This window comes from Lissotriton vulgaris, chromosome 2_1 (assembly GCF_964263255.1).
Source record: "Lissotriton vulgaris chromosome 2_1, aLisVul1.2, whole genome shotgun sequence".
Taxonomy (NCBI): Eukaryota; Metazoa; Chordata; class Amphibia; order Caudata; family Salamandridae; genus Lissotriton; species Lissotriton vulgaris.
In genome coordinates, this window is record NC_141687.1 from 1,425,133,306 (window position 1) to 1,425,154,396 (window position 21,091).

Genomic DNA, 21,091 nt, shown 5'->3' on the forward strand with positions numbered 1-21,091 from the left:
TATTGCAATGTTATTGAAAAGAGAGTACTTATCTTTAGGTGGAATTCACGTAATTGAAAGTCACAAAATCCAGATGAAAGGGGGTTGGCCCGTCCCGTCCTCGGTCATCCCCGGACGGCCACAGACGGTCCCGCCCTTGTCCCGGGCTTCTCCCGGCGCGCTCCTGCGCTGTGGTTCCACTGGTCTCCTTTAGACAACGTACAAATGGCTGATAGGCAGATAGGCGGGGGGCGTGGCCAGCGGGGAGAGCAGCCCAGGTGTAGTAGATCGGGCACGCAGGGACTCCTGGACACTGGAGTCCCTGCCTGTAGGCTCGCAGCCCCGCCGGCACTTTCACCTGCCCCGCGTTCCTCCTAGGGATGCGCCCACACGGCCAGCAGCTTCAGCAGTTAAGAGCGCTGCGGGACCCGCAAAGCGGGTCCGGCGAGGCGCTACGGGGTTCCTTGAGTGCAGAGAGTCACTGGGAAGCAGCAGAAATCCAAAGGACCAGGTAAGGGGTATCAGCACAACACCAAATGGTCCTGTCAGTTTTTTTCAGTGCTGGCTCGCTGTTTACTTAACGGCTCTTGTTTGTCCATCTATTCTTCTTTTGCCGTTGATGGGATCTTTGGCGCATAGGGGTGCCTGAGACGTCAGGTTTACTTATGTTGTATGTGCTTTGCTTTCTCCTATTCTTTCCTTTGCCTGTGACTTCAGGTCTCTTCAGGTGTGCGCATTTTCTTGGCACAGGTTTTGTTTTGCCTTCCTTTGTTGAGAAATGGGGATGGTCTGCGTGCCATTAATTTGCTTCTATTTTATTTCATTATGCATTTATTGCTGTTATATTATTGCATTGCATTTTATGTTATTGCATTATTGCACTGTATTGCATTTTATGTTATCGCATTATTGCATTGCATTATTGTATTTTCTTTATATGTATTATCACGTTCTGATAATACTAATTTCCATCTGTTTCTCTACTTCTTATTCTCGTATTGTTTTTTTGTTGTGAAGAAAGAGGATATGTTGTAAGGTTAATTCCTCTCTTCTTTCTTTAAATCAATGCTCTCCATTCTGTTCAGCCTGCATGGATGCAGAATGCTGGATGATGTCATGGAATGTTGGTGTGTGGACTTGTGGAGAGTGTCAGTTGGAGATGTGTGGCTGAGCAGAAGGAGGATGCTCCTGGTGGGGCTACTATTCCAGCTTAGACTAATACTTACCATCTTCCTACAATTTATACTACCTGGAACTTAATTCCCAGGTCTGCCAATAATGTTAAATCTGGAAATGCTTCAGAATCAATGGGTGGTTGGAGATGTGTAGCTGAGCAGAAGGAGGATGCTCCTGGTGGGGCTACTATTCCAGCTTAGACTAATACTTACCATCTTCCTACAATTTATACTACCTGGAACTTAATTCCCAGGTCTGCCAATAATGTTAAATCTGGAAATGCTTCAGAATCAATGGGTGGATGCTTGGGAACACCCATGCTCCACCCTTGGAATTCATTCCCAATGCAGAGTAATGCAACAGATTGATTTGCACTGTGTTGCATTACACTAGATTTATCAAGCCACTGAATAACAAAGTTCCAAACAATAGTATATAGCACCATAGCAACAAGTCAACATCCTCTTTTATTCACTGCTCCTTGACATTAAGTATAATCCCTTTACTCTCCTACTTAATGTCATTATAAAACGTTTAGATTCATTTTAATTGTTTCTCTTAACTTAACTTGCTACAAGGTAAGTAATCCTACAGAATTTAACTAGTTTCAATAAGTTATTTGCGATTTTTTGTCTCATGAGGGTTTTTCTCAGGTAAGTTATTACCTAACTTTATTACATTCTTCACCCCTCCAATTTATGGTTGGGTTATTCCCTCCTCTCCTTTCCTCTAATTGTCCACTGAATACTTGTTACATGACCGTTTACCTGCCTCGGTCATACGCTCTACCATGCCCTCAAGCAGGTTACGCTGCAAGCTCTCTCTGTGCGCTGAACTGAGCCATGATGGGAGTTCTCCGCTGCCGGGCCTGAAATGCCCTTGAACTGATCCGCGCTGGAAATCCTTTTTCCACCCTGTGCAGCCAGAGCTAAGAAGGAGAGTGGTCCATATAACCAAAACCCGACTCTCTCCTGACCAGCGCAGGAGATCACTTTACGTTCATGACTCCTCCCACCAAGTATCTTTACAGCAATTTCCTGTCAAATTAAGATGGAAAGGGGTGAAAAATATTAACGACGAAGAGCGAAATGCCATTATGCTCGTGCTGTGATTTCCATAGCAACACACAGTGCGAGCAGCTACCGGCCTGCCACAATACTTTCAAGCGGTAAGACCTTCATCTTATACCTCGCTAAAAGATATAAGATTATTATTAATCACAAACTCTCCTTAAATATACAATTTTAAAAATAAGGAGAAAAGAAAAAATGGCAATGAATCACATGAGGAAGATGACAATACCTTCCCTAATTAAGCCATTTTATTGAACTATCTGGAAAACCATCTGAAGTCCTCATTAAAGAGGGTGTTGATTCTATGATGAACAAAAGGAAAAGGGATTTTGTGACTGAAGAGGACTCAGTGATCCTCTCTGAAGAAGATGAACCCTCTCCTAAAAAAGGAGGAAAGGCTTCAAGAAAAACTAAACACCTTGAACCCAATGTTAACCTAAGCACTACAAAGGGCCAAGCCTTCTCACTAGGTAGGCTAAGCGCTACAAAAGACCGTACTTTACCACATGGTAGCCTACGCGCTACAAACAAGCAAACTACTCTCAGACCAGGTGACCAGAGTGACACAACTAAAAAGAACAGCCTTTTTGGTGCCAAAAGTAGAGGTGTCCCTCGCGACACAAGAATAAGCGTGGGCGAAATTTGCGAATTCGCAATCCGTGAATTGGTGCCAATTGCGAACTCGCAATCCGCAAAATTCGCAAATTTGTGCGAATTTGTGAATTTGCTGTTTTTGCCAGTTCGCGAGGGTTTTGTACAAGTTCAGGCACGCGAACTTACTTGTGTGGTCGCAACGGTCGCGACCATGTTGTTTCTACGTGTCCAGCCTGTTTGCGACCCTGTGGTTCATCACCGATTCATCACTGCCACCCTCTGGTTCACCAATGCCACCCTCTGGATCATCACCGTCCCCCTCTGGTTTATCACAGCACCCTCTAGTTCATCACTGCCACCCTCTGGTTAATCACTGTATCCTCTGGTTCATCCCTGCCACCCTCTGGTTCATCACTGCCACCCTCTGGTTTGCCACTGCCACCCTCTGGATCATCACTGTCCCCCTCTGGTTTATCAAGGCACCCTCTGGTTCATCACTGCCACCCTCTGGTTGATCACTGCCATCATCTGGTTCATCCCTGCCACCCTCTGGTTCATCACTGCCATCCTCTGGTTCATTCCTGCCACCCTCTGGTTTATCACTGCCACCCTCTGGTTTATCACTGCCACCCTCTGGTTGATCACTGCCATCCTCTGTTTCATCACTGCCACCCTCTGGTTTGCCACTGCCACCCTCTGGATCCTCACCGCCCCCCTCTGGTTTATCACAGCACCCTCTAGTTCATCACTGCCACCCTCTGGTTAATCACTGTATCCTCTGGTTCATCCCTGCCACCCTCTGGTTCATCACTGCCACCCTCTGGTTTGCCACTGCCACCCTCTGGATCATCACTGTCCCCCTCTGGTTTATCAAGGCACCCTCTGGTTGATCACTGCCACCCTCTGGTTGATCACTGCCATCATCTGGTTCATCCCTGCCACCCTCTGGTTCATCACTGCCATCCTCTGGTTCATTCCTGCCACCCTCTGGTTTATCACTGCCACCCTCTGGTTGATCACTGCCATCCTCTGTTTCATCACTGCCACCCTCTGGTTTGCCACTGCCACCCTCTGGATCCTCACTGTCCCCCTCTGGTTTATCACAGCACCCTCTGGTTCACCACTACCACCCTCTTGTTCACCACTGTAGATTATGGGGGGAAAGCAAAGCACACCTTCCCAGCCTCAACTGAGATGAATTAATTTGGGGCTGGTTAATGTGTCACTGAATTTGTGCTTCAAGTCTGGCACCGGATTCCTTAGCTGTAAGACCTTCCTGTTGCAGTTATTTTTTTACAGGAGCATTGTGCCATACTTGTAAATATTCTCTGACCCTGCTTTGAGGGTCAGAGCAGGGTCAGAGAATAGTTGAAAGTAGGCAACTGAACTCCTTAGGGGCTCCTCAGGAAGCACTACAGGGATTGGTTACAAATTAGTTTGAACTTTTGCACCTGCTAAGTGCTTTCAGTTTTCCAATATTTGTTTTTCTGCCATTTCGCGAGATTTGCGGGACGCAAAATCTAACTTGCAATCCGCAAATTCGTGCAAATTTGCTGATTTCTCTTTTTTTTGCGTGTCCTGGCGTTTTTTTGCCTATTCGCGGGCCGCTTGCAGTGCACCGACCCCGAGGTTGCCCATGAGGTCGTATACGGGCGCGGCCATCTTGTTTGCGTGACGTGTTTCCGTTTCCGGGCGCTCGTTGCAAGCTTGCGTCGTATGTGGCGCGCGATTACGTATTCGTGGGTGTTTTTGCGTGCTCGCAGGGGAAATATCGCGCAAACTTACCCACGCGGTCCTCTATGGGCGCGGCCATCTTGTTTTTCATTCACTGCTATGGTTTTGGGCATGCTACCTTTCTATCCACCTTACATCTTTGTAATCCTATGTTTTTCTGAACTTTTTTTGTTTTTTTTTTGCTTATTATCTCTCTCTTCAATTTCCTACATCTATATTTTGTGTTTTTTTTAACTTTTTGTTACTTTATTACCTATTTTATTTCTTTCGCTCTCTCTCATTTTTTTCACACCTATTCTTCTTTCCTTCTTCTTGTGCCCAAGACCATGGCTAAGGGAGGCGACAAGGGCAAGGAGAAGGGCCCAGCCTCACGTACCCGGCTCCTTTGCGGGCATTGGAGGGGGGAGGAAGTGCAGCCCAGGGAGATCTTCTCTGCGGTGGAGGTGGCCGCCTTGCTGGTTTTTGTCCAGGTCCACCTCCCTAAGACCGTGTCAGTAGGTGGGCATCGCCAGCTGTGGGACAAGGTGTGCCGGCGCATGTATAAGGAGTCTGGGGTCCGGCGCACCTACCACCAAGTGACGCACCGGTGGAGTGACATCTTGGACCGGGAGCATGACATGCTCAAACTGCTTGGTGTGGAGATCCCTGGGCTTGGTAAGTAGCTATTTTATAACTACTTTTTTTCCTTTTGCTCTGTTATATTGCTAATCTATTTTTTTCCTGAAGAGTACGAATGCTGCTGATTAGATCACATTGCAGGTAAATTAATGTTTAAATAGCTTCTGTCATTGCAGGTGCTCGCCTGGTTATTGGCGTTGCTACTATGCTTACTTGTTTGCAACTTTTTAGTCATTTGAGAGCATTACTACGTAATGCTAGAGACATTAGACTCAAGTCTAGTCCTTCTTTGTAGTCCTGCTGCTGCCACTTTGAAGAGATAGTGGTGGATTGATACGTTGAGTATACTATTTATTACTTGTTCTAGGACATTTGTTAGTGGTCTGCAATCATGATGATGGACTGTGTCTGTCACGCGACGTCTCGTGCTGCTGAGTGATGGCAGTTGTAGTAGAACCTTTTTGTTGTTGATGTAGTTAGTGAATTACATAACTTTCCTATTAGACGGTCTGCGAATCCTGCAATACTGTACTACTATCCTCTTAGTTGACCAAATCAGATGCAATTGATGTTAATTTGTTTCCCCGACATAATTTTAGATTGAGTACAAAGAAATCAAATATTTCCCAAAAAACAATCATCCATGTTGTGTTTCTTTATTTCATGATCACCAGCAACTCCCAGGCGCAAGGCGACGGCGGCGACAGAGACTCCGGTGGCAGAAGTTAGGACAGGAGCAGTCCCTTGCAGGCTCTTCTGCTGGTCCCAGTAAGTTGTTTTATTGTTATATTAATACTTATACTTCCCTAACTTTTACAGCTCCTATTTATTATATACTGGTTCCTAATAATTCTATGTTTTACAAAATAGTCTTTGATCTTCTTCCAATGTAGACTACTTTCTACATTCTTATCCTGCCTCTACCATCACTGGCTGTGCTTCTACTATTTACAATTAGGAGTCGGTCTGTGTAGGTAGCTAAGCTTGCCCATTCGGCAAACGGTGTGAAACAAAACTCTGATACAGCAATAGCTCTAGGCACTGAGTGTAGTACTCTGGGTTGCCCTTGCTGTCTATTCCAGTCTTCTTAATGTAAGTGATTTGACAATTTGCAACAACAACATGTAATTGTTTACACCAACTAAAAGGTAGCAGTGTCCTTTTTGACTTGGGAGGAGCACATCCCATACCGCTAGTGTTTCAGGGACTATTCTGCACACAAAGAAGTATGGACAAGATGATAGGTGCAGTTCGACTTTCGACATACCTCAGTCCGAACAGACGTTGAACCCCCAATCCCCTGACCGACTATCTAGAATCTCTGACCAATGATTTTTACGACCCAGAAGAACAGAAGAAGACTACCTCCGAGTCCCGGCCTATCTGAGTCACTGAAACATGACTGCCAAGTGCAGTAGTTCAAACCTTTCCGCTCACTCACTCGTAAACAAAAACCACACAGTGTGTGTTAGTTTTAAAGTTTCATTTTCAATTAAGAAAAATGAAAATGCTATTTCTTTATTTTTAATAGCGTAGTATTCTGATGGATGAAGATGACGTTAAAGTTGCAACAACATTCCCATGAATGAAATTAGTATGACTCAAAATTAATAATAGTTAACAGACACATGAAATTATTAGAATAACTGTGCGGGGGCCCCCACCTTCTTTAAAGTACTTAAAGTACTGCTGGTGATGACTAAGTAGTAGTTGGAGAATTGTCTGGCAGAAGGGCAATGGAATCTTCTTTCTATAATGAGAAAAAAGACATGAAAGCATTCATCAGTTGTCATAAGAAGAAGTGTAGCATTTAATGGAATAAGCACCCTCCCCAAAACCGTTACTTTTTTTCAATCCCAGTAATAAAAAAAATGTGTTATGTTACCAGACAAAATAAGGGGTTGTGTATGGCATCTGAAAATATGACATGTTTTTCCTAGATGTCACTTTATGGCAAAGGTAGATACCCAGGCAAAAACAACATAAATATCTGGCAAAAAAGCGTGATGACATACAATAAAGCATACACAAGAAAAAATTAGAGCAACCACTACAACAATCTAACTGATCGAGACCTGATGTCAGCATCTCAGATTCAGTGTCACATACAGACCAATATTAATATTAAAAAGATTTAACATACCACAGCGTCGTGGCGTCGTGTCTTGAGCTGGCTAGTATTTAAACAAAGCCGCTTTCCTATCTCTAAAACAAAGACACAAACAAGGTATGACTGCGCAGTCATACCTTGTTTGTGTCTTTGTTTTAGAGATAGGAAAGCGGCTTTGTTTAAATACTAGCCAGCTCAAGACACGATGCCACAACACTGTGGTATGTTAAATCTTTTTAATATTAATATTGGTCTGTATGTGACACTGAATCTGAGATGCTGACATCAGGTCTCGATCAGTTAGATTATTGTAAGCCTGTCCTCTCGGTCCTCTAGGTTTTCCCTGTATAATCATCGTTCATGAGGGAGCCACTATCCCTAATTAGTTTTGGATTGTGATTTTTATAACACATATAAAAGGGTAGTATAACTTGTTTTCAACAGTTATATGGTACTTTTAGGGATTTAATAATGATATATTTCCTTATGTTATTTTTCTTTCAGTACAAATATAGGTGATCATCTGACACCTTTCAATAGTGTTTTGTGAAAACGCCGTGAATATTGATCCTTATAACTTTGATTGGATCCATTGATGCTCCCCGCCCTCCTTGTTCCTGTTGTGAGCTATTGAGCCCAACGTCCCATGGTGAATAAACAATTTTCAATTTTTAATTCTTTCTTTGTTCTCATACCAGACGCACACGTGTGCCTGTGTTGTTTTTTTTAAAATCCAATTTAGTTTCACTGTAAATAGCATACATCCCCTTTTTGTATTTTGTAGAGAAACCAGTGTCCCCCAGGACCCTTTGTCCTGATGAAGACCCTAATCTAAGGTGTGACGCAACCTAGCAACACTTCTGGGGTCGAAACGTCGACAGCTAATACCTTCCATCAGTCGATACAACCACCATCCTACTCATTTATTGGTAGCATCGAGACTATGGTTTCCCTTTTTAAATGATGAGTATTTGTAACTCATTTATTATACTGGCTCAGGGCTCTGAAGCCAGACTTTTTGCTTTTTCCTAGCCTGTTTCTGGAACCTGGTGTTGGTGATTCTAGGCCTCTGCGCACTTTTTTCACTGTGGTACAGTGTAAAGTGCTGGAGCTCTCTGTATGAAGAGTGAGTGACCTGCCCTCCCATAGGAATGAATGGGGAATATGTATGCCCATGGTAGTTCCTGTTGTGTGGGGAGTGCAGGGGTCGAGTTTGGTATGTATGAACTCGTGAGAATGAATGCTGCAAAATGATGTATGCAGCATGACTGTGTCTAGTCTAGAAGTACCACTTTTGGAAGTTGGCATAATTGTGTAAGTTGGTGCTAGCGTGTGATTGGCTGGTGAGTCTGCCCAGGAGTGCCTGGACCTGCTGGTGGATGGACTGTCCGGTTTGAGTAGGACAGGGTCTGCAGGGTCTGCAAGGCCCCAGAGGAGGGGGTCTGAGACAGCCGTGGATGAAAGGCCCCTCTGCTGTCAGGGATGGGAGGCAAGAGCGTCTGGTGGTGCCGGGCCGTGCCTGTCGGCCACCCTGCTAGCTCTCCATCCTGACGGCCCACTGTCACCTCTGGCCCTGAAGCTGTCAGGAAAGACGTAAACCAGAAACATTCCAGTACTCGGGGTCCCTTGCACGAAGTTCTTAAAAGGCATTCCTGGGTATAAGAAGGAGCTGTGTCTCCCTCCAACTTGTTCTTGTTCCAGCTCTTGTGGCTGACTTGGATCTACCAGGGGTGGGCGCTGCCCAGCCCCTGGGTGCCTGGATTCCTGGACTCCTGGGGGACCCTTCTGCCCTGCCTGGGCTGAAAGGGGGACTTGGCTTTGCCCCTGGGGAAGCTCTGGGACCTTGGCGGCATGGAGAAGCTGCCTTTTCCTGGGGAAAGCGCTGGAGTTGGTTCCTAGCGCCTGGAGGCGCTGTGCTTTGCCTGGAGCACCTGGGAGTGCTCTGCCTGCTGTCTGGCGCTTCGGAGCGCTTCATTTCCCCCAAGCGCTTGAGAGCGCTTTCTTTGGACTTTCTAGCGCTCTGCCTGCTGTGTAGCGCTTTTCCTGCCCGTTTATAGCGCTGGATGCGCTGAGGACGCCTGCCTGCATTGATTTAATGATCTACGAGTGCCCACCTCGCTCTGCCGTGGTGAAAACAAACCACGAAGGGGCCGCGACCGGATTGGCCGAGACCCGAGGAGAGCCGTGCTCTGATTGGCCCATGGATCGGCGAGGCCGCGCTGCCATTGGTTGGCGGCCTCGCGTCATGAGGGGCTCGTCGCAGGAGCCGCGACGCGATTGGCTGGGCCGCCCTGAGGCCGAGGAGGAGGAAGGACGCATGGCGGCCAGGAGAGAGCTGTTCCCGCTTCCCCCTGCCTGGGGGAAGCTCTGAGGGTCGTTGCCGGTCTCCCGTGTGCAGAGGGAGACCGGAGATTCCCCCGCCGCCACAGTGAAGCCGGCGGCAGGAGCAGAGAGCCCTCGCGTGCAGCCGCCGCCCGGAGGAGCCCCGCCCCGAAGACAGCCCGGTGAGTTGGAAGGGCTAGGGGGGGGGCTCGACGCGGCGGTTGTTGGTGCCGGTGAGGCACCGGGAGCGAGAGCACTAGGGCGGCCCCAGATGGCAGTGGGCCGCCCCAACGTCGCACAGAGCCTGTAGAGGCTCCCACAACCCGGGGCAGTATTGGTGTCAGAGTCCCCCGTGAGGGACTCCAACGAAGCGAGGAGGCTTTGGGCGGTCCCGCTGGGCAGAGGGCCGCCCCGACGATCGCGGGGCATATTACTCGGAGCCCTGTGAGGGGCTCGTGGCCGCATGCTGTCTAGAGAGCCTGTTGAGGCTCAGAAGGGCGTTTCCGTGATTCGAGTCCCCCGTGAGGGACTCCAACTGCCTAAGTTACGTTCAGAGCCTGTTGAGGCTCTTGGGGGGGCCACGTCAGAAGCGGGGGCATCGGGGCATATTGCCGGTGCTCGCCCCCTCCTGCCTGGGAGAAGCTCGTGGCTAGAGTCCGGTGAGGCTCATGGGGGCATCCTTGTTTTAAGAGCCTGTATGGCTCCAACGGTTGGCATCATTGTTTAAGAGCCACTGTGGCTCCAACGTCTGGGGCATGTGTGTTATGCCCAGAGCCTGTGTGGCTCCAGCCTGGGCGCAGTTTGCTCCTAAGGGCCAGTGAGGGCCCTGGCGCAGTTCTGTTGTTCTCCAGGTGCCCAGCACTTAGTGGGCACCTGCCACGTTTAGGCTTTTTGAACTTTGAGACTGGCGCTGCATGGCAGCGCAACCCTGACACTGAGACTCAGGGCGTCTGAGCCCCAACAAGGCCAATTGGCCTAGGGACTGCCACAGGTGGTGGCTTATGTGAGTTTGCGCAATGGTATGGTTATTGCACCTCTGAATGTGATCTTTTGCATCATGTGTTATTCCTGCACCTCTGAAGGTTTTTAGGCCTCATGTGATTTTTGCGCTATTGCTTTACTCTTGACACCTCTGAATGTTTGATGCATTATGTGTCTTTCTTTTCATGCGCTGCACCTCTGAATGTATATTCATGCATCATGGGTAATGTGTTCTGATTTATACCCCTAAGTGGATTTCATCCTTAGGTGGTTGTTCTTTCTAGTACAGGTGGTCCTGGGTACCTGCGTGACATGCTCCTAAGGTGTTTAGGGTTGCGTAGTGTGTACTTACCTGTTCCCAGTAGTTACTGGATGTGATTCATAACTGTTACTTTGTGCTACAGTGATTTTATATGCTTATTCTAATTTCTGACAAGTATTTCTATTTCGGAAAGTGTTGAATATGACAGTGGCCCATGTGGCCCTGTCTTGTGAATAGTCCCATGTGAATATTGCCCGTGCCAATTGGCACCATGTATATGTGTGGTTTTATCTGATGTGCTTTTACAATACAAAGGGTATTTTTATAATAACCTTGTGTGGAGTCTCTTTTGTGGTGTACCTAGTATGTTGTTGCTATTGTGCGCTGACGCAAATGCTTTACACATTGCCTTCGAGTTTAGCCTAGACTGCTCGTGCCAAGCTACCAAGGGGGTGAGCAGGGGTTATCTTGGCGTGTGACTTCCTTGCCCTGACTAGATTGGTGGTTTCTGCCTGGCTTTGGCGTCAGCCTTAGCCTACCAGAAATAGCCAGTTCTAACAGTGTTTGTTTAAGAATCATCAATTGTTATTTATGTCACGAATGACTCACCTTGCACATTCCCCTCCTACCTTCACTGTCCCTCACCTTCCCTCTCCTGGGGCACTATAATAAATGTGGTTAAAAAACTGGATATAAAGAAATTTGAACGTGCGCATTGTGAATAAATAACAGTGTGCCTAACCAATAGTTCTGGAATTTTTTACAAAGTATCATCTTAAGTGTTTTGTTTTGTTTAATCAAACAACACAACCAATAGACAAACAATGTGGAAGTAGTCTTGATAGACGTTTTTCTTCAATTCAGATTTTATCCACCACGCCCAGCCAACACGTGTTTCGTCAGGGCTATTAGCCCACGACTTCATCAGGGCTCCTGCGGGCAGCAGTTCCAAAGCTATTACCACAATGGCTAGGTGCTCTCAGCCGCTTCCATTTCCGACCCGGCTACTGGGTACTGTGGAGGTTCTCGCTGATTTGTCTCAGCCGTCTCAGCTTTACAGCGTCTCCGCATAGAACCTCGACAGTACCCGGTAGCCGGGTCGGAATTAGAACCGGCTGAGAGTACCTAGCCATTGTGGCAATAGCTTTGGAACCGCTGCCCGCGGGAGCCCTGATGAAGTCGTGGGCTACTAGCCCTGACGAAACACGTGTTGGCTGGGCGTGGTAGATAAAATCTGAATTGAAGAAAAACGTCTATCAAGACTACTTCCACATTGTTTGTCTATTGGTTGTGTTGTTTGATTACCTACAGCATTTACTCTGTAAAAACGACGTGTGCACATATACCTGTCGTAACAGTATAACATTTTGGCATGTATCTTTCCGCCGTCTTTGTAAGCCTGTGACCTTACCGGGAGTTTCAGGAATTCCACTAGCAGCACTATGAATGGGCTCACTACTACATACATAGTCAGAGAGTCCTAAAAAAAGGCCTTTTTAAACTTTTTTTCTCTTGGGTTGCAAAAGAAATCACTAGTACGTGAACTTGTGCCAGCCGCCATAATGGCAGCTCACTTTACTTTCACCCAAGAAATACAGACACAGGCCATGATGATGCAGACTACTTTAAGCAGTACATGCAAGTGGGGATCTGAATGTCTTACTTTTCTATAGGGGTGGCACATACTTCTTCCACTCAGCGTCTGCTCTACTACATCATACACCTCTGCTATCGACGAGGAGGATAAAGAAGATAACATACAGGCTTCGAAGGTATGTCTATGATTCTTCTTGATGTCTCAAATGCACCAAAATGTATTTTTGTCAAAAACCAACTAACACCCTTTTCATTATATTTTGGAAACCGCTGTCTTCTTATGTTGAATTGCATTCAACAAAACCATTCTTTACAGTCATAAATATTAAGACTCGCTCGTCCTCCGTTTCACCCTTCTTTAACTTTTCGTTCTTCACATCCCTAAACTTCATCTGATATGACTTGGCTTCACAAATCACAATAAAAATTTGCCAGCTGAGTTGAAGTGAAATAGAGGGGGCCATTGGTTACCAGAGAAGTACCGCCGCTAATGCTATTAAAAGTCAAGGTTGACTGTCTTCTCCGTGATAGCCCAAAAAGTAGTTCTAAATTAGTAAATGTTCTTGACAGTACAGTGTACTTATACTAGTGTACTGTGTACTACTGTACAGTACAATGAGTACATCATACACTCCTTTGCGAGGCTACTCAAAAAAATTTCAATAAGTAAGGAGTAAAGGAACTTACCACCGTCCGCCGCCGCTGAGTCTTCCCCCAGCTCCTCCTGTTGGCGCCGCCGCATCCTGAGTGGACCCCTCCGCACTGCTGTCCCCGGCACTGGTTGTCATCTGTGCCATGTCAGATGTGTGATGTCTAGGAAATTTATGCAGTTGAACAGGGACCCCTGAATAGAATAAATTTCCTGGGTCAGGGCAAAGCAGTTTATGGCAAAGGTAGATACCCAGGCAAAAACAACATAAATATCTGGCAAAAAAGCGTGATGACATACAATAAAGCATACACAAGAAAAAATTACAGCAACCACATACTATGTTAACAGTTCACCCGTAAGGAGATGGCTGTCCGGGCCAGGGCTCGTAAGCTGGAGGCTATTTGTGTCGAGTATCGACGGTTGTGGGCTCGGGAGCATGAGGAGGAAACTACAACAACCTCCAGTACATCCTCCTCCACTGCCCCCGGGTCCACCAGCCACAAGCCTCCAGCCAAACGGAGCCGTGGCCCGACAGCCTCATGCCGTCGCCGCACTGCAGCAAAAACAACAGCTGTCCCCCCCCCTCCCCCCCCAGAGCCTGGATGGTACGGAAGTGCCGCCTCCGAAAGCGAATGGACTACCTGGAGCGGTTGGCCGAAAAACATCAGCCCCAGCTCCGGGACCTCCGCAAAGAGCTGCGGGACGTGCAGCACCAGCTGTCCAAACGCCACCGGAGGAAGTGACTGTCCCTTGCCCCTTTTTTAAAGACTGTTGGGGGGTGGGAATTGGGTTTTTGGGAAAGGGTACTTTTTGATTTTTGGACATTGGTTTGGTTAGGGAGGGGGTGGGTTGGGGTAATTCTATTTTTGTGACGACAACAACATCTATAATTTATATTTCTTAATAATTATATTTTTCATTCAAAAACACAGTATACGCGCTCATATTATTTTGTGTGGGGGTTCGCGGTGATTACTGGACTTTTGGTTTTTCAAACTTACCAGCATGAATGAAACATCTCGTCCTGAAATATACCAAAATGCAAGTAACCGAGTTAGTCAATTCAGTAGCGCTACTACTGTACTTTACTAGTAGTACTGTCAGTCTCTGCTCTCCTCCCAACTTAGTCCTAGCCAATTATTCTACTACCTCTCCAATATGCGTATCCTACCTGTGATTTGCGAATCACGGTTGGTGATCGACGGATGCAATATCATTGTTGTGCTGGTAGCAGTAGTGGTACACACTGACAGTATCACCATATGAAAAAAAGAGGAAATTAAACATTGAGTGGCCTGAGCGTAGCATTAGAAACAGTACAATAGATAGTACGGTACAGAACAGTGCCCTAGCCTAAGCTGTGCCAACGTGAGGTAAGCATTAATCATTTCATTGTTAACGTCATGTAGGAGGAGGATGTTCTTATCAATCCACGATGGCGCACATGAACTTCCGGTTGCTTTGACCTTATCCACCCCAGCAAGTGTGTGTAATTTATTGTTGTTGTCAGTCACACCTCAATGAAATACCACACAGCCCAGGGGAAGAGGGTTAGGGTTTGAAAATTAAATGGGAATGGGGTTTTTTGGGAAAGTTTGGTAGAGAGGAAAAAAAACACAGCATGGACAGTCAAACAACAAATGAAGAGAAACAAATCTTTGGATTAGAAGATATTGATAAATCTTGAAAGGGACATAAAGGAAGTGCACTAATGCATGCCAGAAGTACTAAATGGATGGTTAGGTTACTGAAAGGTAGAACTACTATTTACTGCAACTTACTAGTAACTACGAAGAAACAAGTTGACAGTACAGGGCTGCAGTCGTTACGCAATTTCACTTGCCTCTCTGCCCTCAGAGAGAATAAACACTTAGAACATTAAATTAGTGTTAAACATAGCAAAGATGTATCTAATTGCTGGAGGGAGGCATGAATTTGAAGCAGAGATCAAACAAACGCACAGAGTCACACTCGTAGAAGTAAGTTCAAGTTCACAACGATATCATTTAAAAGATAAGGAGAATTTTGGATACTGTTACTGTTTTTTGTAGTTATCCCGTTGAATTTGTGAAGTCGATGCATCCAGCCATTCCTCTGATTCGCCGTACTCCTTCCTTCCATCGGATGCTCCGTCGATCAATCTTGGTGACCAGACACACTGCCCACTGCCTGCCTGATGCGGATTTGCGGATCGCTAATTGTAAGCCTGAGTACTACATCGATGGCACAGGGTAAAAGCCTGCCTGTAATTGATGATGGAAAAATACAACAGTAAGTGTTAAAGACACCTCGGAGAAAAAAATATGTAAGGTACGCTGTGTAGTGCAAAAATTATACTATCACTTTCAAATATGATAATCCCCAAAATCTAGAACACCACACATTACCCTACCAAAAACGTGCAGAATACTGCTGCTACCTCACAGAGGCCTACTTTCAAATCGTGTAAAAACGCACTCAGAAAGTATGCCCAAAACCCCCTTTCCCACCATGGATTATGTTCAAACGACTTGCAATCAAAATTAGACATTACAACAAGTTTTCCAAGACCCCACCCAGTCGTAAAAATCTATAACCCCCGCCCAAACATATGCAATATAATACTGCTAACCCTAACGAGCCCTAAGTTAATAATAGTGGCAAACGCTTTCTTTAACTAGGCCAAATCCCCCTTTTCCCAACTGGATTTTCTTCAAACCACTTGCAACCAAGATTACACATTCCCACGAGTGCTCTAAGACCCCAGAACCCAGTTCCAAAAATCTAGAACACCCCCAAACACATGGAATACTGCTGGTGGTGCTAACCCTAACGAACCCTAAATTAACAAAAAGTGCCAAAAGGCTTTTCAGCATGGATTTTCTCCAAACCACTTTTATCCGGTATTAGACCTTCCCAGCAATGCCCTAAGACCCGCCAACCCACCCACAAAAAAGCACAACACCCCCAAACAGGCAAAAAGCAAAAATGGAAAATCTCATACTTACAATTATTTTTCGGCCTTCTTTCAATTCTGTCCAAACGCGCTGTGCAGCTAGGCCATAACTCCCGTTTTCCACAATGGATTTCCTGAAAAACAAATACAATCAAAATTAGACTGTGCCAGCAGTGCTCCCAGACCGCAAAACCCACCCACAAACCCCCGGAACCCCCCCAAACAGCACCTCAAAGACAAGCAAGTCAGCAAAAAAAAAATTCGCCTCCGATTTTGTCCAAACCACTTTTATCCGGTATTAGACCTTCCCAGCAATGACCTCAGAGCCTTCAACCCAGGCGAAAACAAGTAGAAGTCCCCCAAACAGCCAAAAAGCAAAACTACAAAAATGGAGACTTAGTCATTTTCAGTCAAATTTCCAAAATCACTCCGCGCGTGCTCTGCAGCTAGGCCCTAACTCCCCTTTGCCACCATGGATTTTCTTCAAAGCACTTGCAATCAAAAGTATCCATACCCAGCATTGCTCCAAGACCCCGAAACGCACCCACAAACACCAGGAAGCCCCCCAAACAGGCCTCCGAAAACGCTAAAGTGAACGAAATGTCACAAAATGCAAAAACTTTTTCCTCATGGATTTTGTCCAAACCACTTTTATCCGGTATTAGACCTGCCCAGCAATGGCCCCAGAGCTGTCAATCCAGGCGGAAACAAGTAGAAGACCCGCAAACAGCCAAAAAGCAAAACTTCAAAAATAGGCACTTAGAAATTTTCAGGAAAATTTCCAAAATCACTCCGCGCGCGCTCTGCAGCTAGGCCCTAACTCCCCTTTGCCACCATGGATTTTCTTCAAACCACTTGCAATCAAAAGTATCCATACCCAGCATTGCTCCAAGACCCCGAAACGCACCCACAAACACCAGGAAGCCCCGCAAACAGGCCCCCGAAAACATGATAGTGAGCAAAAAGGCAAAAACTTTTTCAACTCTGATTTTTTCCAAAACACTTTTATCCGGTATTAGACCTTCCCAGAAATGCCCCCAGACCCGTCACCCCAGGCAGAAACAGGTAGAAGAACCCCAAACAGCCAAAAAGCAAAACTTCAAAAATGGGCACTTAGAAATTTTCAGGCAAATTTTCAAAATCACTCCGCGCGCGCTCTGCAGCTAGGCCCTTACTCCCCTCTGCCACCATGGATTTGCTTCAAACCTCTTGCAATCAAAAGCATCCATACCCAGCAGTGCTCCCAGACCCCAAAACCCACCCACAAACACCAGGAAGCCCCCCAAACAGGCCCCCGAAAACATGTTAGTGAGCAAAAAGGCAAAAACTATTTCAATTCTGATTTTCTCAAAAACACTTTTATCCGGTATTAGACCTTCCCAGCAATGCCCCAAGACCCGCCAACCCACCCGCAAAAAAGCATAACACCCCCAAACAGGCAAAAAGCAAAAATGGAAAATCTCATACTTACAATTATTTTTCGGCCTTCTTTCAATTCTGTTCAAACGCGCTGTGCAGCTAGGCCATAACTCCCGTTTTCCACCATGGATTTCCTGAAAAACAAATAAAATCAAAATTAGACTGTGCCAGCAGTGCTCCCAGACCCCAAAACCCACCCACAAACACCCGTAACCCCCCCAAACAGCACCTCAAAAACAAGCAAGTCAGCAAAAACGCAAAAAAAGTTTGCCTCCGATTTTGTCCAAACCACTTTTATCCGGTATTAGACCTTCCCAGCAATGGCCCCAGAGCCGTCAACCCAGGCGAAAACAAGTAGAAGACCCCCAAACAGCCAAAAAGCAAAACTACAAAAATGGGCACTTAGAAATTTTCAGGCAAATTTCCAAAATTACTCCGCGCGCGCTCATCAGCTAGGCCCTAACTCCCCTTTGCCACCATGGATTTTCTTCAAAGCAGTTGCAATCAAAAGAATCCATACCCAGCGTTGCTCCAAGACCCCAAAACCCACCCACAAACACCAGGAAGCCCCCCAAACAGGCCCCGAAAACGCTAAAGTGAGCGAAATGTCAGAATAAACAAAAACTTTTTCCTCATGGATTTTGTCCACACCACTTTTATCCGGTATTAGACCTTCCCAGCAATGGCCCCAGAGCTGTCAACCCAGGCGGAAACAAGTAGAAGACCCCCAAACAGCCAAAAAGCAAAACTTCAAAAATGGGCACTTAGAAATTTTCAGGCAAATTTCCAAAATCACTCCGCGCGCGCTCTGCAGCTAGGCCCTAACTCCCCTTTGCCACCATGGATTTTCTGCAAACCACTTGCAATCAAAAGTATCAATACCCAGCGTTGCTCCAAGACCCCGAAACTCACCCACAAACACCAGGAAGCCCCCCAAATAGGCCCCCTAAATCATGATAGTGAGCAAAAAGGCAAAAACTTTTTCAACTCTGATTTTCTCCAAAACACTTTTGTCCGGTATTAGACCTTCCCAGAAATGCCCCCAGACCCGTCAACCGAGGCGGAAACAAGTAGAAGACCCCCAAACAGCCAAAAAGCAAAACTTCGAAAATGGGCACTTTGAAATTTTCAGGCAAATTTCCAAAATCACTCCGCGCGCGCTCTGCAGCTAGGCCCTAACTCGCCTCTGCCACCATGGATTTGCTTCAAACCTCTTGCAATCAAAAGTATCCATACCCAGCAGAGCTCCCAGACCCCAAAACCCACCCACAAACACCAGAAAGCCCCCCAAACAGGCCCCCGAAAACATGATAGTGAGCAAAAAGGCAAAAACTTTTTCAACTCTGATTTTCTCAAACACTTTTATCTGGTATTAGACCTTCCCAGCAATGCCCCAAGACCCGCCAACCCACCCGCAAAAAAGCACAACACCCCCAAACAGGCAAAAAGCAAAAATGGAAAATCTCATACTTACAATTATTTTTCAGCCTTCTTTCAATTCTGTCCAAACGCGCTGTGCAACTAGGCCATAACTACTATTTTCCACCATGGATTTCCTGAAAAACAAATGCAATCAAAATTAGACCGTGCCAGCAGTGCTACCAGACCCCCCGACCCAGCACCGCAAATCTAGAACACACCCAAATAAACCCAAAAACCTGCAATACTGGTATATTGAAAACATGGCAAATTGCGCTGTTCACAAAAAACAAACAGCAATTGGTTTCAACAGAGACAGACAGCCATTGCTGTCCACTGAAACATGCCATCTTCTCATTATTCATTACCTGTTCTACTTTTTGTCCGCATCTTCTTCGGAAAGTGAGGGCCCACAGGGCAGCCTCTCCTTTAAATTTCAGAAGTAGGTCTGTCAACAATCAGCATGCATGTAGTCAGTCAGTTATTTCAGTCCCACTTGAGGGGACTCGTCTACGAAGACAAAGTTTGTTTTTTCTCCATAATCCATCCATCTGCCTTGAGGGAAATGGATAGGGGGAGTCTGGAGGAGGAGGATAGAACAGCATGATTGAGTTGTGAACTTGTGAACATCTGAATGCAGACTGCGGCACCTTCAAATCAATACGGAAAATAAGACGAAGACAGTGCTGATGAGGGACTTATTGTGATTAGTTGATTAGAGTTTTGTTGTGGTAAAAGTAGCAAAACAAAGAAAGACACACAGGAATAAAAGTGAATAAGTACGGAAAAAAAGAAGTAATTTTCAGTCCTCGTTGTCAGGGAAGCAGAGCTCGTCCTCCAAGTCTATGAATTGAGATGGGAGTAGGTCTGGTGACCGAGAAGAACTTCCGTCGTCGTCGTCACCCAAGTCGGTGTCCTCTTCTTCCTGCGCGCATTCACATATTTTGTAATCGGGTGGTAAGAAGTGCTGATTCATCTTGATTATTGTTAACCTCTCCACATTTTTGGGCAAAAGGCGGGTCCTTTTTGAAGTAACAATGGCACCAGCAGCACTGAAAACACGTTCAGAAGACACGCTTGCGAGTGGGAAAGACAAATAATTTAGAGCCAGGTTGGTGATCAGTTGCCATTTTGAGCTTTTCGTATACCAATATCCCAATGGGTTCTTATTATGACAGAAAGCTGTTGGGTCATCCAGATAGGCCTGCACCACCGACTCAAGGTTCTCCAGGGCTGATCCAATTTGCGCACCATCTGCAACCTTTTCATCAGTGGACCGAGCTAACCCTTGCTGAGTTAGCCAATCCCCTTCCGACAATATTGGTTTGCGGCCTGGTGCAGGTGAGGATGATGATATGGTTGCTGGTGTCGTTAACGGCTGTGAGGGAAAGTGACTCCCTTCGGCCATGGATTGAGAAGTGGAACTTGACGCCAGATGGCCTGCTGATTCAGTTGTACTTGTGCTGCCTCCTTGAATTCTCTGCCGATCTGTTTCGAACCGCCTGGCTGACACAGCTAGCCAACGTTTGTACTTTGAAACATCTGCTTCATCTAAAGGAATGAATGATTTGCTGGCCACTGCCTTTCTGCACCGTGGATCAAGAATAGTGGCACAAATGTAATGTTGTTCTGTATGTATCTTTTTAAGCCTTTCATTGTCAAGGAGGCAGCATAATAACTTCTGCGCCAAACCATATGCTTCTCGCTTTTCACCATCATCTCGGAACGTTGAAGACACCTCCTTCAGTTGCTGCTCTAGCATGCACAACAATGAGATAGCTTTGCTCAAAGAACAGTCCTCCCTGCTGACTTCACGCGTGAAGAGTTCAAAATGACGAAGCATGTCTGTCAGGCTTGCAATTAGCTTCCATTCCTCCAACTCTAGCATCAAGTCTTTGTGAGCAGCACCCAGTTTAAACACAAATTCATGTATTACCTCCCACTGCTCAGACAGATGCTCAAGCATGTAAAAGGTTGAGTTCCAACGTGTTGCCACCTCCTGGATTAGTCCTTTTTTTTTTGTTTTTGTTTTCAAAAACCTTTATTATGTTCATCAAGGTGTACACTGCTATTTAGCCAACAACCCGGAGGCAGGCAGCATGTTTATGTAGCGGCACACCGCTAGTGCATGATAGTTTCGTACACTCGTGCAGTTTTTCAACATTTAAACGTAACTTTAGAACCAATAAAACAATTGTAGGTGATTATCACAGAACCGTGG